This window comes from Protopterus annectens, chromosome 10.part0 (assembly GCF_019279795.1).
Source record: "Protopterus annectens isolate FY-2018-M chromosome 10.part0, PAN1.0, whole genome shotgun sequence".
In the NCBI taxonomy this organism is placed as follows: Eukaryota; Metazoa; Chordata; order Ceratodontiformes; family Protopteridae; genus Protopterus; species Protopterus annectens.
Window position 1 is genome coordinate 886,004,887 of NC_056744.1, and position 19,311 is coordinate 886,024,197.

Consider the following 19,311-nt stretch of genomic DNA (forward strand, 5'->3'; position numbering starts at 1 on the left):
CATTCTGTCTCCTTTCTTTCTACTTGGTTTTTATAATTACCAACTCTCATATCAACCAGAACCTGCTCCAACACTGCAAATATTTTTTTTCTAATTATTACACTTAACTGTCTATAGGAGACTTTGTTGCTGTCTTTAATTTTAATAGCATATATGTGCTCTTTTATTCTTTTACCAAGACTCCTAGTGGTCATTCCTATATAGAAGCCAGTACAGCCAGATCACATCATAATATAAGCAGCACCCTTGAAACAACAATTGAGCATGCCTGGAATCTTTATTGTATCTGGAAGATGTCTTCAATAAATATATGGCCCTTCCTGCATAAATCTACAGGCAGTACAAGTGTTAACATTTGAAAGTACCTAAACTTTTCTTAGTAGCAGATGGAGGAATTCTTGTGCTATCATTCTGTAATAACTGTTTAATGCTAAGATTTTTCTTGTATACAAAAGATAGATAACTTCCAGCTACAATACCCAGATCAATATTTCCTTCAGTAATTTTCCAGTTGTTGTTGATTATGTTCTTAATGCTGTAACTATTAACAGACATGTCAGTACAGCATTGGAGTACCAAATTCGAACCTTCCCTTCCTACACTAACTTCAGATACCTTCTTTTTGAATCTTTTTATCAATATAGGTCCAAAGTCTTCATTCCTCTTGGAACAAATCTCATGGGGCATTTTTTTTTCCAAACTGTTCAAATTATAATCTCTTGCTTAAAATATGGATGTAGTAAAATTTATTTCATCTTCAAAATCACTGTCCCTACCTATCATCAGTAATAAATTGATGTCTGGGAATATTTTTCTTAACGAAAATAGGATGGTTGCTCAGGTAATGAAGATAACCATTGGAAAAAGTATTTTTTTAATATATTCTTCTAACAAAAACTTCTGCCAATGAATCCCATTCTAACTTAACATCCAGAAAACAAACAGGATGCCTTTTGTCTCCCATGACAAACCTTAAAAAATCAATGCTTTCATTTAAACTATCAATAAAACTCAAGTAATCATTAGTGTCATCGTGAAAAAAAAAAAAACAAATCATCAAGAAACCTTCTATAGAAGATAATGCTTTTGAAATTATTAATAGCTGGTGTGACTTCCATTTCCCAGCATCCTAATACCAGGCTGGCAGAAGCAGGGGCTACAGAAGACCCATTGCACCCCCTTTTCTTTGCTGATAGTATTTTTACTGAAAAGAAATAAATTATTTTCTAATAGAATCTCTTGTAGAGCACAGTAAAGGTTAACTAAACTGTTGTCAACATCAGTATATTTATTTAAAAGTAACCTGACATAACCTGTACCCTCTTGCTGTGGTATCGTAGTGAAAAGTGACGCAACATCAACAGTTACCATATAATTCTTAGCTTCTTGATAGTTATAATTACCATTAAAACCATTATACTCACCAAGAAGTCCCAAGAATCACGGATATAAGACAGAAGCCACTGAACAATTGGATTAAGCATAGAATCTAAAAATATTCTATACAAGAAATAGCAAAGAAAGCATTGGTCTTGCCAAAATGGGCAATGTCACGTATACGGCGAAGAATTCTTTCTTTAAATTGGCGATCAGTCTTCCCTATATAAAAGGCATTGGAATTACCAGAAGAACTCAACACACTGAAGGTAGAAAAGGGACTATTAAATGTGGAAAATGCAAGGCTTGTCAGTACATCAATGTCTCCAATCTGTTTCGCCATCCAGTTTCTGGCCAGACTTTTTCCTAAAGGTGCAAGCCAACTGCAATAGCAAGCATTTAATATATGTGGCTGACTGCCAGGATTGCAACGCCTTTTATACAGGAAGACAGATTGCCAATTTAAAGAAAGAATTCTTCGCCATATACATGACATTGCCCATTTTGACAAGACCAATGCTTTAGCACAACATGTCAAAATGCATCTTGCACACACCTTTATGTTTATGGTGCTACAATTGATTCCTGAAAACATAAGGGGAGGTGATGTGCAGAATCATACTGAAGTTGCTGAGATTGATTGGATCATCAACCTACGAGCTGATCGTGAACCTGGACTTAATGGTGTGGTACCATTAAAACCTATTCTAAAGCCCAAATGTTTCAAAACCTGTCACTGATTTTTCCAGCTAGCTTTGAATCAAGGAGAACCATGTGCCTCACCTCCCCTCACTGCCCCCCCCCCTTCTTTGCTATTTCTTTTATAGAATATTTTATTGGCATGAACTGAAAGAATTGGCTTATACATGCACTGTGATTGCTTTAGGTTGTTTCATTATGGTTCATGGACTGTGAATAACAGCCTCTTATGCGCCCATATTTATTTCATTGGAACAGAGTGTCAGTTTACTACATCTTGTTTTAACTAAGGTGTTACATTATTCTTTGAATCTATCTAAAGAAAGAGGACTGGTATCTGCTCTAGCAGAGCAGTGTTCATTTGAAAGTAAATGCACACCAAATGGAGTGATGTTTTAACTCACACTTGGAAGTTTTTCCATTGACTGGATTTTAGGGAGGGTGTAATTTTATCATCAGCTCCTGATAAGATGTTTTACCTCTGGCTCACACTGGAGGTGTCAGCTTGTGTAAAGTTCTTGATTGGTTAAGCCTTCCTTAAATGGAATATTTATTTTCAGTTGTAACAGACTCTGAGGAAGGGAAATCCCAAAAGCGCTTATCCATCCTGAATGGTGCACCTTTTGTGTTTTATACATTTTTCCACAAGCAAAAAGATTTTTATCGAGAGTTTATTTTAATAAAGGATTTCAAGAGTTTTTGGATGTCCATGGTGGTTCGTTCATGATTTATTCACAATATATTTATAACTGCAGTTTACATACCTCCGAGTGCAAACACTAATGAAGCACTCACCAGCCATTACCAGTTAGCCTGTGATCTGCAAAAGAAGAACCCAGAGTGTGTCAACATTTTAGCTGGGGATTTCAATCAACAACTGTGTTACCAAACTACCGGCAATATGTAAACGTCTCTACAAGAGGTGAAAACACATTTGATTAATTGTACTCAAATATCAAATATCAAACAGGCATTCAAGGCAGTTCCACACCTCCATCTTGGTAGCTCAGATCATATTTCTATCCTGCTTATCTCCACATATAAATCAATGCTAGTAAGGGGAAAACCTTTCAGGAAGCAAATAAGGATCTGGCTTGAAAGTGCTGTCTCAGCTCAGTAAGAGTGTTTTAAATGTGCTGACCTGGAATCCGTTTAAAGAGGTTGCCACCACAAATCAATGTATTAATTTGGATGAGCACACTGAAGCAGTTGTGGATACATCAGAAAATATATTGAAGATGTCACTGCCCTGAAGGATGTAACCATCAGAGCCAACCAGAAAACCCTGGCTCGCCAGTGAGGTATATAAATTACTGAGAGCCTGTAATGCTGCTTTGAAGGCTGGAGACAGAGAGGCTTTGAGAGGAGCAAAATGGGCCTATAGACTAAAACTACAGAGACACCTCTCTGATCAGAAAGATCTCAGGCATCTGTGGAGAGGGATCTAAACCATCGCAGACTATAAGCCACCATCTGCGTGATGTGATGATAACCCAGACTTTTTAAACAAGCTAAACATCTACTTCAGCAGATTCGAGGAATTGAATAGAACATCACCAGAGAGACTACCTGCAAATGAAGATGCTACATCGCTATGCCTCAACCTGGAAGAAGTACGCAAGAACCTAAGTAGGGTTCATCTGGGCAAAGCAGCTGATCTGGATAAGATCCCAGGGAAGCTACTTAAAAACTGTGCTAATCAACTGGCACCAGTCTTCACAGACATTTTCAATATATCTCTTAGCCAGGAAAAAGTGCCCAAATGCTTTAAGACTATCGACATCATCCCTGTGTCCAAGAAATCATCTCCAGCATCATTAAATGATTACCAGCCAATTGCACTTACCTCAGTAGTGATGAAGTGTTTCGAAAAAATGGTCAAGGATCATATAACATCCTGCCTGCCTGCTACATTTGATCCTTTACAACTTGCATACAGGCCAAATCATTCTACTGCAGATACCATAGCCTTAAGACTTCATCACACCTTGGACCACCTGGAAAATAAGGACTGTTATGTACGCATACTGTTCATAGACTTTAGCTCGGCCTTCAACACAGTTATTCCACTACAACTGCTGTCTAAGATGAGTAAACTGGGCACAGAAAACACAATATGTAACTGGATCCTCAACTTCCTAACTGAAAGGCCAAAAATTGTTCGAGCTGGAAAGCATCACCCTAAACACCAGGGTCCCACAAGGTTGTGTACTCAGTCCACTTCTTTTCACACTAATATGACATGATTGCACAGCTATGCATCAGTCAAATAGAGTCATCAGATTTGCAGATGACACCACAGTAATCGGCCTTATCAAGAAGGAAGACAAGGGGGGCTACAGGGAGGAAGTGAACCAACTCATTCATTGGTGCACTGACAACAACTTAGCACTAAATATTGGGAAAACCAAGGAAATCATCATCATCGATTTTAGGAAGAAGAAAAAGCCACACACCCCTATCATCATCAATGGTGCTGCAGCGGAGAAAGTAAATAGCACCATATTCCTACCGGTACATATCTTGCAAGACCTAAGTTAGGGCACAAACACTTCCTACCTTATAAAGAGAGCCCAACAACATCTCCACTTCCTTAGGAGACTTTGTACAGCTAACCTCCCCCCACAGGTCCTACTCACCTTCTACAGAGCCACAATTGAGAGTGTACTGACAAACAACATCATTATCTCGTATGGAAATTACTCTCAAGCTGATCAGAAGGCTCTGGATAAGATTGTTAAACAGGCCACAAAAATCATTGGCTCCAACCATCAGTCCCAACAGGAGATATATTCAAAGAATGCTATGGCAGAGTCCAAAAACTATTGAGGGATATACACCATCCGGCTCATGGACTGTTCAAACTCCTGCCAACAAGGAAGCACTACAGAAGCATTAGATGCAGGACATCCAGATTCCATAATAGTTTCTTCCCACACGCTATCAGACTGCTGAATAACAAACCCATGGCCTAACATGCTACATGAGCAAACATTATTTGTGTGCAATATGTTATTGTTGTTCACATAAACTCCATGAATAGCTCATTTCATATGTTTCTATCTGCACTAGGAAAACTGTGAACTGTAAGTTTATGGTATATATTGGTGATGGGTAAGTTTACATGTGTGCCTCTCTTATTTTTTATAGTACTGTTTTTTGCATATCCTTATATTTCTAGTGAGTCTATTCCTGCTGTTGTATTTGTTGTATTTCTAATGTAAATAGAGCTTTCAGATTTGTTTTACTTTCTTTACTTTTCTTATATCTTATCTTTTTTTATTTTTATTTAATTTAATTTCAGTTTTTTTATTAATTTAATCTATCTTCCTTCTGTAGACTGTCATTCGCATGGTATGAGCCTGAGTATCGAAATTTCGTGCAGTGATACATACGCACTTTTTCCTCTGTGTTGATCTGTATGACAAGAAAGTTTACTTTGACTTTGAAAACTCAGTAAGGAATGTATTAGAAGACTAAAATTAATACTGAAAACAGCCCTGTTATCTAGGAACAAGGTCCAAGCTATAAACCAGTTTGTTCTTTCTCTTCTAACTTACAGTTTTGGGGTGATTGACTGGCCAGAAAGAGTACTGGATTAGTAGGACAGGAAAGTATGAAAAATGCTTCATGCTTTTCAAATGATATATACAAATCAGTGTATACCAAGATTATATGTTCCTTGTTCTGAAGAGGTATGGGCCTTCTCAAAATTGATTACATGCATACATCTGCAATTGTGGGACTGCATACATATCTGTTTACCTAATCATATCCAATCACAGTGAAAGTTTTGAAACATGAAGAGAACAAGTCTAAGATGACTTCCTTACTTAATTCAGCAGAAGCGTGTCAGTGCCAAGTGGGAATGGAAACCAAAACAGATGTAGATAAAAATCAGGCAGCAAATGAACGTGCCAAATAACAAAAGAAAGAATATAAGGAGAAGGATCAGATGAGAAGGAAAGAAATGTGGAAAAGCCATAAATATAAAGGCAAGTATCAAGATCTCCTGGAACAATCAAATGTTGATCAAGATTAGATGCAGGAATGGTTAAGCAGAGGGGAATTTAAGCCAGAAGATGAAAGGTTAATATTGGTTAGTGGACTATGCACACACTGGTTTACAAAAACACATTGACCATGTGGGAGAAGCAGACAAATGCAAGCTGTTTAAAACAGAATTGGAAGCAGTTGCACTTTTTGTTGCTGGGTGTGATACACTATTGGCAGAGAGCCTATATACTGAAAGGCATAATAATGTGGTGATGGGAATTGTGCAAGCATTACAATACTGAATTAAATGAGAAACTTTGGAAACATGAGTCACCAAGCATTATAGAGAATGATGAAGTGTATATTGCATGGGATCACCCATTACCAACAGTTCAAAAACTAGATGCGAGAAAACTAGACATAGTAGTCCATGAAAACAAGATAAAAGTAGCATTGATCATTGAAATTGCTACACCTTTGACTACAATGTCTTATATACAGAGAGACATGACTCATAAAATACTGGGATTTGCAGGCAGAAATGAGGGCACTGTGGAAGAAGGATACCCAGACAGTTCCAATACTAGTAAGAGCAATGGGTCTCATAAAAAATAATTTACAGTTTTATTTAGATATGGTACCGATACATATAATTCCATATTATTTAGATATGGTACCGATACATATAATTCCATATTATTTAGATATGGTACCGATACATATAATTCCATATTATTTAGATATGGTACCGATACATATAATTCCATATTATTTAGATATGGTACCGATACATATAATTCCATATTATTTAGATATGGTACCGATACATATAATTCCATATTATTTAGATATGGTACCGATACATATAATTCCATATTATTTAGATATGGTACCGATACATATAATTCCATATTATTTAGATATGGTACCGATACATATAATTCCATATTATTTAGATATGGTACCGATACATATAATTCCATATTATTTAGATATGGTACCGATACATATAATTCCATATGAGTTGCAGAAGGGGTCAAGGTCTGGGAACATTGTGGGTGCTCCAAAGAGCACTTTTGGCTAACATCAAACATTGAAACAATACTAATTTCATGATCTTTAATCATACTTTTAACTTAGAAATGGGGTTCATTCCCGTCATGGTATTAGAAATCCAAAATTCTTGAAGAAATTAAAACCAATAAAGTTTATAGTCATTTTGAAGAAAGCTCAGTCATGGCAATAGAACAAAGGGGTAATAAAAGAAAGTCAGATGGGACAAAGGATCACTTGTTAAAGTCTTAATGGAGAAATGTAAAAAAGGGGGAGAATCTAAATATGGCATAGATAAAGTACAAAAAAGCATTTGAAAGCATCCCACATTCATGGATAAAGGAGTGCTTACAGATGTATAAGATACACCCTGCATTGATCAATTACATTACAGTGATCATGAAACAGTGGTAAACCACTTTGCAGCTAAGCCATGATAAAGAACAAATTATTATCCTAGGAATAAAAATTAAAACAGGATACTCCAGGGTGACTCTTTGTTACCATTGCTCTTTTATCTTGCTCTTAACCTATTAAGCTGTCTGACAGATTAGGTCATGGTTACAATTTGGCTCCCAGAAAACAACAAAGTATAAAGACTTCTCATCTTCTTTTTGTGGATGGTTTAAAATTGTACAGTTCATCAGATGAGGAGCTGAAAGCACAACTGGAAATTGTCAAAACTTTCTCAGATGATATAAGAATGTCATTTGGTCTTGATAAATGTGCAAAAGTAACATTTAAAGCAGGAAAGGTGCAGCACCAAGAAAATATTAGTCTGGGACGGCAATGTGATACAAAGGAACTTGAGCAGGAAGGAGTGTATAAATATTTGGGAACTGATGAAAGATCAGAAATAAGACACGATCAAATGTGAACAAAACTCAATAAAAAATATCTTAGAAGACTAAAATTAATACTGAAAACAGCCTGACATCTAGGAACAAAGTCCAAGCTATAAATCAGTTTGCTCTTCCTGTTCTAACTTATAGTTTTGAGGTGATTGACTGGCCACAAAGGGTACTGGATCAGTTGGACAGGGAAACAAGAAAAATGTTTCATGCTTATCAAATGATATATATAAATATTAGTGTATACCAAGATTATATATTTCCCTTTCTGAAGGAGGTATGAGCTTCCTCAAAGCTGATTACATGTATAGATCTGCAACTGTAGAAATGTAGCTATATCTGCTGACCTCATCAGATACAAACATAGTGAAAGTTTTGAAACATGAAGAGAACAAGTCTAAGATGACTTCCCTGCTTAGTTTAACAGAAGCATACCTGTGACAAGCAGGAATGGAACCCAAACCAGAAGTAGAGAAAAATCAGGCAGCCAGCGAATGTGCCAACAAACAAAATAAAGAATATAAGGAGAAGGAGCAGATGAGAAGGCAAGGAATGTGGAAAAGGAATACATATACTTGCAAGTCCAGAAAACTTCTGGAACAACCTCAAGTTGATCAGGATCTCATACAGGAATGATTAAGGAGAGGTAAATTTAAACCAAAAGTTGAAAGGTTAATATTGGCAGCACAGGGTAGTGGACTATGTAGATACTGGTTTACAAACTCTGTTGGCTTCTAGAAAACAAACTTGCTTAATGATTTCTCATCTACATTTTGTGGATGACTTAAAACTATATAATTCATCATATGAGTAGTTGAAAGCACACTCAAGTGGCTAAAGCTTTCTCAGATGATATAAGAATAACATTTGGTCTTGATAAATGTGCGAAAGCAACATTTAAAGCAAGAAAGTTGTAGTACTAAGAAACATCAGTCTAGGACAGGAATATGATATAAAGGAAGTTGAACAGGAAGGAGTGTATAAATATATGGCAATTGAAGGACTGACAATAAAAGTCAGTAAGGAATGATTCAGAAAACTCAAACTAATATTGAAAATACTAGTCCTGACATCAAGAAATGAAGTCAAAGCTGTAAATTAATTTGCTCTTCCTGTTTTAACTTACATTTCGGTGTGAGTGAATGTTCCCAAAAGGTAATGGATCAGTTGGACAGAAAAATAAGAAAAATGCTTCACGTTTATCAAATGATATATAAAAATCAGAGTAGACCAATGTTACATATCCCTTGCTCTGAAGGATGTTTGGACCGCCTTGAAACTGATTTTATGTATAAATCTGTGATTGTGGGACTGCATACATGTCTGCTGACTTTGTCAGATCCAAATATAGCAAAGGTTTTAAGGTATGAGGAGAAGAAATCTAAGATGACCTCTCTGCTTAGTTTAACAGAAGCCATCAGGTATCAAGCATGAATGGAAACCAAACCAGAAGTAGACAAATATCAGACAGCAACTGAATGTACCAAAAAAATTATAAGGAAAAGAATCGGATGAGAAGGAAAGAAATGTGAAAAGCCATAAATATAGTGTGATGTATAAAAAAAATTCCTGTAACAACCTCATGTTGATCAGGATTTGATGCAAGAATGGTTAAGAAGAGATGAATTTAAACCAAAAGATAAAAGGTTAATACTGGTGACCCAGGATAGTGGACTATATACATGTTCGTTTATAAAGTCCATTGATCATGTGGGCGAAACAGGCAAATGCAGGCTCTGTAAAACAGAACTGGAAACAGTCGCACATCTTGTTACTGGGTATGACACATTAATGGCAGAGGGCCTGTATACTGAAAAGCATAATAACATGGCAAGACTGTTGCTTTGGGTATTGTGCAAACACTACAATACTGAAGTTAGTTATTATTTATTGACATTTGGTGACTGGAAAAGTATGACTAGGTCACAAATCCATTTTCAGCAGAGGTCTGGGGAGAAAAGCTCCAGAATTAACAAAGTACAATCATGAAGTATAAATATATTTTTTTAAAGGGAGAACAATAACAAGATATTAAAATATAAACATATATAGTGTCGCCATATATTAGTAATGCAACTTACATGCAATCAAAATGAAGGTTTCCATTGTTTGCATATAAGAGATAAGTAATATTTGTGAATGTTTTGTAGAGATCAAGGTCAAACCAATCAAACTTGTTAAGATTAGCACGCAGCCAATAGAACTTTTTAATATGTAAGTATTAGGGTAGATATTTAGCAAGGAGTTTAATTTTGGGAGAAGTAGATGAATAGTGATGCAGTAGAAGAGGTAGGGGGTTAGTTGAGATAGAAGAGATGAGAGAGAGGAATTATTGTGAGAAAGATAGATTAAGATGCATTGCAGAAATAATTATGTTGAGAGCTATGGTAGGAGTGGATGAAAGAATTTCAGCTAGGTATAAGAGAGACATTTATGAAGAAGGAAGTGTAGGAAGAACGGGACTGGTATGGAAGCTGGGAGAGGAGTTATTAGTGGCTTAGAGAAGCTTAAAGAGGTAAGAGTTAGTAAGCAGACTATAGCATAGATGGTTAGATCAGTTGGTGTTGCATAGGAGTAAGAGCAAATATCAGAGGTAAGGTAGTTGTCTTTAAATGTAAATTTAAAGGTCCTGAGAGATTCGATTGCACTAATTTTTGGTGGTAGGGAATTCCATAGTTTAGCAATAGCATAGTAGTAAAGGCATTGTCCAGTTCATTTGGTAGGTTAACGCACTTGTAGAAGTAGTTTATTAGTGGAGTGTAAATTTCTGGGTGGCGTATAGGGCTGGGCAGCTGGCAGGTTTATAGATTATTTTATGAGTTAGAGAGAGTTGTGCTAAATTTAGATATTGAGGGATTTCTAGCCAATTTAAAGGGCTAAACAGTTGTGTGTACGGTTTGGTAGGCCAGTGTTAAATTTGGCAATTTTGTGATAACATGATTGTAGATTCTTTAGGGTCGTGTGAAGATTTGCACGAATGGGGGCTCCATAAAGAAGGGAGGGGAGTAGAGGGGTATTGGCTGGTGTAATTTTGGTGGAAGCATCCATAAAGTGTTTATGTCTGTAAAGTTTGCCAAGTTTGATGTGTGTATTTTTAATAGAATTAAGTATGTGTTGCCTGAAGGTAAGTTTTGCATCTATAGTGATGGCTAGAAGTTTTGCCTGAGTAACAATTTCAATTTGAGTTTTGTTCTGTGAATATATCTTGAATTCAAGTGGGAATAATTTTGGAGAGAACAACAGAAGCTTAGTTTTATTTAGGTTAAGCAGTAGCTTTTCTTTGTTTAGCCATGTTTTGCTACAGGTAAAGACGTCTTGTGTGATTGTTAAGAGTTGGTGGGGGTTGCTGGATGTTGAAATAATAGTGCTGTCATCTACATATTGGATGAGTGTACTTTGGAGGGAGGCCGAGTGAAGGTTGTTAATGAATATATTGAAGAGAAGGGATCCTAAATGGACCCTTGGGGAACTCCAGTGCTGTTTATCTGGTATGTGAATAGGCTAGATTGCCATTTGACACATTGTTGCCTATCAGTTAAGTAACTGAAGAACCATTATTGAGTAGTTTGGGAGCAACCGAGTGTAGGGTGTTGTTGTAATAGTTTAGAATGGGATACTGAGTCAAAGGCCTTTCATAGGTCTAGTAAGATTACTGATGTAAATTGGCCCTTGTCCATAACTTTGTTTACAGTGTCAGTGAATGATAGTAGTATCGTAGTGGTACTATGTACAGGCCGAAAACCATGTTGTGTAGATGTAAGGAGATTGTTGGCTAAGAGAAATTTCATTAATTGTGGGTGCACACATTTTTCAAGCAGCTTAGATAGAGGGGAGAGGACAGAAATGGGTCTATAGTTAGATAGTTCATTATTTTGTCCTCCTTTGTGCAATGGGATAAAAATAGATTTTTTTTCCAGAGTTTGGGGATGTAGGATTCAGAGATAGACCTACTGATCAGAATACTGACTGGCTAGACTATTGTTTCTGTGGATAGTTTTAGATATTCAGATGGGAGGTTGTCAGCAGAGAGGGAACGAGGTTTTAGTTTAGTATGAAGTTTTTGTATGAGTGAGGTAGGAACAGAGTGAAGAGAGAAAGTGGTTGTTGAAGGTGATCTAGGGTTGGTTGCGAGTGGTGGAGGAGTTAAAAATTGAGTTACTCCTTCCAGAGTCTGTCAGGATTAGCTCCTCTGTGGTGTTGGAGCTGGTGTTAGGTGAGGAAAGATTAGTAAGTTTTTGTATAGTATCTATGAAGTGGGAGTTAAATATGTCAGCTATTTGAGATGGTGCTTTATCTGGGGCTGGTGACTTGTTTTGAGATGTTCCAGGAGAAAGGAGTGTTGATACAGAGTTCCAAATTTTTAGGATTTTTGGTTTGGTAGGATAGTTGCTGTGTGAAATAATTTTTCTTGTCAGCTAGCACTAGTTTTTTTGCTTGCTTGCATAATTACTTGTATTTTAGGTGGATTAGTTCATTTTTGGTTCCTAGCCATTCTTTCTGGGCTCAGTCTCTAGTTAGCAGTAATCGTTTAGTGGCTTTTGTAAGCCAATGAGCATTATTTATTTTATTCCTTTTGGTTCAAAAAAGAGCTAAGCTATTGAGAATGTCTAGGAAAGTTTTATTTAAATGACTTATAACATTGTCTAGTGGTAGTGTTTTAAGGAGGTCCAATTTATAGCTTTTAGGATGCTTCTGAAAAAACTGTTGGTTGGATTTGGTTAGGTTTCTAGAAATTTTGTAGTTGTGGTGTTTTGGCGTATAATTAGGATTTCTGTAGGTATGGGCTGGGGAGTGGTCACTTAGGCTATTTGAAAGAGTACTGGAATTGCAGTAATTAAGTGGGTTGTTAACTAGTATCCAAGCTAATGTTGTCACTGGTTTGTTGTTTTTGTGCATTCTGGTAGGACTGGTGATCAGTTGTATGAAGCCATGAAGGTATATATTATTTACTGGGGGAGTGGAAATCATATTCTGCCAACTGATGCTAGTGTTGCCCATTATAAAAGTTTCATTGGAGATATTAGTGGAGGTCCAGGAAAGAAAGTCTTTGAGATTTGGTATGTTTTGCCCTGGGGGTACATAAATTACTGTGATACATATTTGTTTAGAGCTGTTCATATGCATGGATGCTATGAGTACTTCTGTGCTGCCAAACGAAAGAATGGGTTTAGAGAGAGGGGTAAGTGACAAGTTGGAATGATAGAGTAGTGCTACCCTGCCTCCTTTTTTATGTGTTCTTTCATTTCTTAGAATGTAGTAGCCTGAAAGGGCAATCTCAGAGTCTTGAATGTGTGGTTTTAGCCAAGTCACACTGACTACTACTATATCTAGTGAGTGGAGTGCTAGCCATGCATAAAATTCTGTGATTTTGTTGCATAAACTGCATACGTTTAATGTTATTAGTAACATTTTCTTGGTGAAGAAAGTTTGTGAGGCGATGCTTGGATGTGTAGGTTCAGGGTTGGGGTGAATATCTCTACATTGTAAAAGTTTACGGAGCTGGATTTTGATGTGATGAAGAAGATTAGCCTTGTTTTCCTGTAGGGTTTATGTGGTGTTAGTTTTATTTTGTTAGGTGTAATGAGGTAGTAGAATTTGGTAACATGAATTATGAATTATGTTGTCTTCAATTAAGTAGGGATTGATGTTGGAGATACTTGTACTTGGGTGACAAGAGATGAGGCCTGAGTGGATTTTTTAGGTGCTGGTGCTCGTGTATACCTAAGTGAAGTGGCTTTGAATAGTATACATAGGTTCATAGGTTCATAGGTTGGTACTAGGCTATCGGCCCTAGGGCCTATGCAAGCCTAGCCATAACAATTCCCTGGATATTTCTTCCCACAGTATTTACTTCTCTGGACCCCTGTCTAGCAGGGCGACTGACATGATCCCCAGGGTGAATTTCCTATCTCCCATCCAGTCACCAAGGTTCCTTTTGAAGAGGGCCAGTGAGGCACTCTGCTTGACATGTATGGGCAGCGTATTCCAGAGTATGGGGAGTCTCTGGGTCAGGAACCTATCCCTCCAGCATGTTTTGTTCATTGTGATGACAAGGTTTAGATACCTGGAGTGTGTGGCTCTGAGCGATTGGGATTTCTTTAAGTGGAACATGTCCAACAGCTCAGGGTTTGACATGGCCTTGTATGTTAAGCAGAGATCACCTCTGAGTAGACGATACGCCACAGAGTATAGCTGGAGTTTTTTTAGATGGTCAGCATACGGCATCTGCTTTAGGCCTGTGATTCTTTTAGTGAGGTATTTCTGTGGCCTTTCCAGCTATTGCAGATGTCTTGTGAGGTACATACCAAACAGGGCATTATACTCTATAATGGGTCTAATGAGGGATGAGTATAGTGGGACAATGACCTCCTTTTTTCTGGATGAAAAGCCCTTAGTGATAAGGTGTGCCACATAGAAGGATTTCCTGACTGTTGTGGCAATGTGGTTATCGAAAGTGAGACCACTGTCCACCTGTGTCCCTAAGTCTCTCATCACACTTTCAATGTTTAGTGTCCTGTCAGCTATATGGTAATTCATGGGTACATGTTTTTTTTCCAAAGGGGATAACTATACATTTCTTGGCATTAAGCTTGAGCCCATGGCTCTGGCACCAGGCATCTGTTTCTGTAAGGCCCTTTTGTAGAATATTCACATCATTTGGGGATTCAATAATTGCTCCCAGTTTGCAGTCATCTGCAAACGTTGTTAGCCAGAGTCCCTTAGTGTTGGCCTGTACTTCAGAGAAGTAGATGCCAAACAAGAGTGGTCCCAGGACTGAACCCTGAGGTACTCCACTTGTCACTTGTCTGGAGCTGGATTTGGAGTCGGCTACTTTTACAGTCTGGGTTCTGTCAGTAAGCAAGTTGGCAACCCATCAAGTGACATAGGGATTTATGCCCAGCTTAGTAAGTTTACCTATGATTCCAGAGTGGGGGATGGTGTTGAAGGCCTTGGCGAGGTCCAGATAGGCTGTGTGGACCACCTTAAACTCGTCCACAGCTCTGGAGACTGATTCGAAGAAGTCAATCAGATTCAGGAGACAAGATTGGCCCTTCACAAACCCAAACTGGGTGGGGTCCAGTGTTTGAAGGTTGCCAATGTCTTTGTTTATAAGTTCCATGATAATGCGTTCCATGCCCTTGCAGATCAGGCTTGTCAGATTGATGGGACGGTAGTTCCCGGGATCCAAGGCGGATCCTCCCTTGTGGAGCAGGATAACTGTAGTTGTGCGCCACTCATAGGAGGGGAAGTAGTGATATTAGGAAGATAAGGTGGTGTGGGAGGTGAAGCATAATTGAGCTTTATATTGGTTAAAGAGGGTAAGTATATAAGTAGATGTAATGAGGAAAGAGAAAAGAGTTAAAAGTAGAATAAGGTGTGGAATACTTGGTGGAGTGGTAGTGTGTAATCATTTATACTATGTATAGGGTAAATACAGAGATACATGGAAATGACTGTGCTGTGGGTGTGGTGAGGGTGGAGCTTACAGGGTGTGTGTTATTGGATAATATAATTAGTAGGTGACGTTATGGCTACAATACATGTAATTGAAAGGGGGATGGGTAGGAATGGGGGTAGGGTAGGAGAGCAGAGTGAGCCCAAGTGTAGCAAGGGTGAATGGAGTGGGTTGGACCTGGATCATGTTAGAAGCTGCCATCAGAAACAATCAGCAGCTAAGAAAAACTAGTGTGGTAATAAGACAATTCTTAAATTACAGCGAGAGGAATTTAGAATGTGTGATGTGTAGTGAGGCTATATGACAGAAAGACCTAAACTGGGAATATGTCTAGTATAAAGTCAGGGGACTTTAAATGAGTTACTATGTTATTTAGACCTTAAATTACTTTTTGTGAGAATGGAGTAGAGTTTGTGTTAGGCCAGTAACTGAAAAATAAAGACTAATTGGACTAGTGTACTGTTCTACAGAAGGAGTAACTGCTGAGAGGTGTGTGAGAGGGAAGAGAGGGTATTACACTAATATCAATTTCTACAGCAAAGAATAAGTGGTAGAGATATGAAAAGTGCAGATAGGGTAGGCTAACGGCATACCAGATAGTATGTGGAGGTGGTGGGGGATACTAAAGCATCCCAGTGATGTGGAGCAGGTGACTACAGCTAACAGAGTTAAGAAAAAATAGAACTTCTACATATGGCACATACTTTATTTTTAAAAAGTATAGGAACAGATCCCTGGTTTAGCAGGACTTGCAGGAAATCCAGAGGGCCTTGAGTTCACACTGTAGGAAAGCTTGCAGGGTTAAGAAGAGAAAAATGCACTTGTAATCTATGTAGAGGGAAGAGAGATGGAAGGTTGGGTAAATTAAAGTATGCTAATAGATATGCAATGATGTACCAGTTTAAGGAAGACAGTAAGATAAAGAGAGATCAAGAGGTAGAGTAGAAGCTAAGTACAAGTAGCAAGGAATGGGTGTTAGAAATAAGTGTACAGATAAGGATTGTCAGACAAGAAAAGAATAAAGAGAGAATAGAAGCAGTATATAGTCACAATATGTAATGAAGCACAATAGCAAAATACAATTACATCTATTGCAGTTCAAAATCACTTATAAATATGCAATGACATTTGTATGCTATTTGTGTAAGCTATGCAGTACTACACGTGCAATTTGCTCTGAAAATTTACTTGCATACACTAACAAATCTGTTCAATACAGCTGCATTATGATACATATCAATTTAAAAACATTTAAACCAGTAAAACTCCAAGCAGCATGATAGGGACCAAAGGCCCTTCTTTAGAGTAACTAAGCCAAATGAAAAGAAAGACCAGCAGGGCTACCATGGCAAATAACATAAACTTTAATAGGGCACGGATAAAAACAATAAAACAGGATTAGCGCTTTTGGCTAATTTCTTTCATCAGATCCATTAAACTCTCTAACAGAAAGAATTAAAATACACATTACCAACCAATCCTTTTGTTTTAGTTTAAAAACATTGCTGGAATATTCTTGTTAATGTAGACTTAAAGTCTTGGTTATAAGTAAGGCGACTATAGCAGTGCAGATACATAGACACTTATTGCAACCATAAATGTATTAGTAGTTGTAAGGCACTTAATCCACTAGCTAAAGAACAAGAGTGCATGAATCATAGCACAGTTTACAACATAAAATTATGTTTTATCTGTGGTTGATATGAAATATTTTGTACTAGGAAAAATCCTACAGGCCATACTTGCACATCACCGATACACAGAAAAGGTATCCTAACACTAGAAGTAGAACAGGGGAAGATGGTGCAGGATGCTAGAGAAGCATTGGAAACACAATGAAGTTTGTATCACATGGTATCACCCATTACCAACAGTTCAGATAATAGATGTGAGAAAACCAGATACAGTAGTCCATGAAAATATGACAACAGTAGCATTGATCATTGTCATTTCTACATCTAGCAATTCCAGTGTCTTATATACAGAGAGACACAAAGATTTGCAGGCAGAAATGAGGGCAATGTGGAAGAATACCCAGACAGTTCCAACAGTAGTTGGAGCAATGGGTCTCAAAAAGTAATTTACAGTAGTATTTAGATATGCTACTGATACATGCAACTCTTTATGAATTGCAGGAGTCAGTTTTGGGCACAATGCAGGTGCTGCAAAGAGCACTTTTGGCTAACATCAAAGATTGAAACCATACTAATTTCATGTACTTTAATCATACCCTGACTTAGGAATGGAGACCATTTCCATCATAGTATTAGAAACTGATATGACTTGGAGGAATTAAACAGAGCAATATAATTTCACCCTATCAATGCCCTAATGTAACAACACCTATCACCGTGTTACCTCTTTACTAATAAATCTGTTACTCCTACAAGCTTCTAACTCAATATGTGAGAGATGGAATCACCTACTCAGACTGAAAGCACATCTCCTACTTCTAATACTATTAGTAAACAGCAGCCTACCAGTTTAATGCTTATGCTGAAGTTGTCAAAAAGATGTCTTCTTAAGCCTACCAGGCACACACCTACAAAATCCCAGCCATTTGGGGCTATATTATTATGTATACACCCACCTGAATCTAAACATACCCCTCTAGGGGATCATCACAATATGATGAGTTACAGTGTAAGCCTCTAAGGACACACAGGCCTGCTTCAAACTGTAAAGTCCTTGTTATAGGTGATTTCACTGTTAGACACTCTGACACCATTCACACCAGGCTGGATAAGAAGAGGGCTATGGTCAGTTGTTTCTCTGGTGCTAGGAATAGCAATGTTCATATGTCTAATGTGATAGCCATGGACCCACCTTAAATGTCAAGAACTGCAGCATAAATAATCTCTGTTAAATCATGCTCCTCCTCTTACCACATCACTGGTATCTGTCTCAAAACAGTATTGGATATTTTTTAGAAACCTGGGTTCCAACATAAACAATGGGTTCTCTTTAAACCACCATGTCTCAGTTATGGTTAGACAGTCTTTTAGTCTTGCGCAGAGTTTATCTCTTGGGGGACTTCATAGTTCAAAGAAAGTACTTGTGTCTGTTTAATCTTCCCTTATTAGACACATCATCGAATACAATGTTTCCCTTTGGAACATCTAAGAGCCTTGTACAGCTTGAAAGGTCCTAAATATTCCTAACTAAAATTCTCTAATCAAAGCCACTTATGTTACCCCAAAAGGTTAAAATATCTTTCTCTTTACTCTGTTTCATACAGGCTTTTGAGAAATTACCTTGCTTATGCTTCATGCTGTGAAAGACCCTGACCTTCAGTTTTCTTCATCTTCATAAAACAAACTGTTTTAACAAACATCCAGCCTGAAGACCTAAATCTCCATTGTAAGATCAACAATATCTGCAGGTGCAACAGGTCTCTTTTCCAAAACCTTTCCCAACTTTGGAATACACTCCTTCCCATACCAAACAAAGTACCTCTCTGACTACTGCCAAAGGAAACTTTGAAGATTAGATGGGACATGGCAATATCATGCTTGGTATTACAGTGAATGATCTTCTGTCCTGAGAGCTCTAATCTATTGTTGTCATCGGAAGGGTAACACAGCTAAGCTGTTTTTTTGTTGGTTTCCATTGGCTTGGTATAACCTATGGACATATAAGCAACTCACAATACATCTGATGCAACTGGAAATGGTACAGAGATTCCTCACATAAAGAGTTAAATGACCTCAAGGTTTGTCTTATAGATGAAGGAAAAAGCAATTCTCTTCTCTGTATCTTATATTCTTCTTGCAGAAGACCTATGTCTGATATACAAAGAGACTTAATGGGCCCCCACCTCCCTGCTGACTTGAATACAAAAAGAGTCTCCGCCTCAGTAAAAATTTATGTCAACCAAAT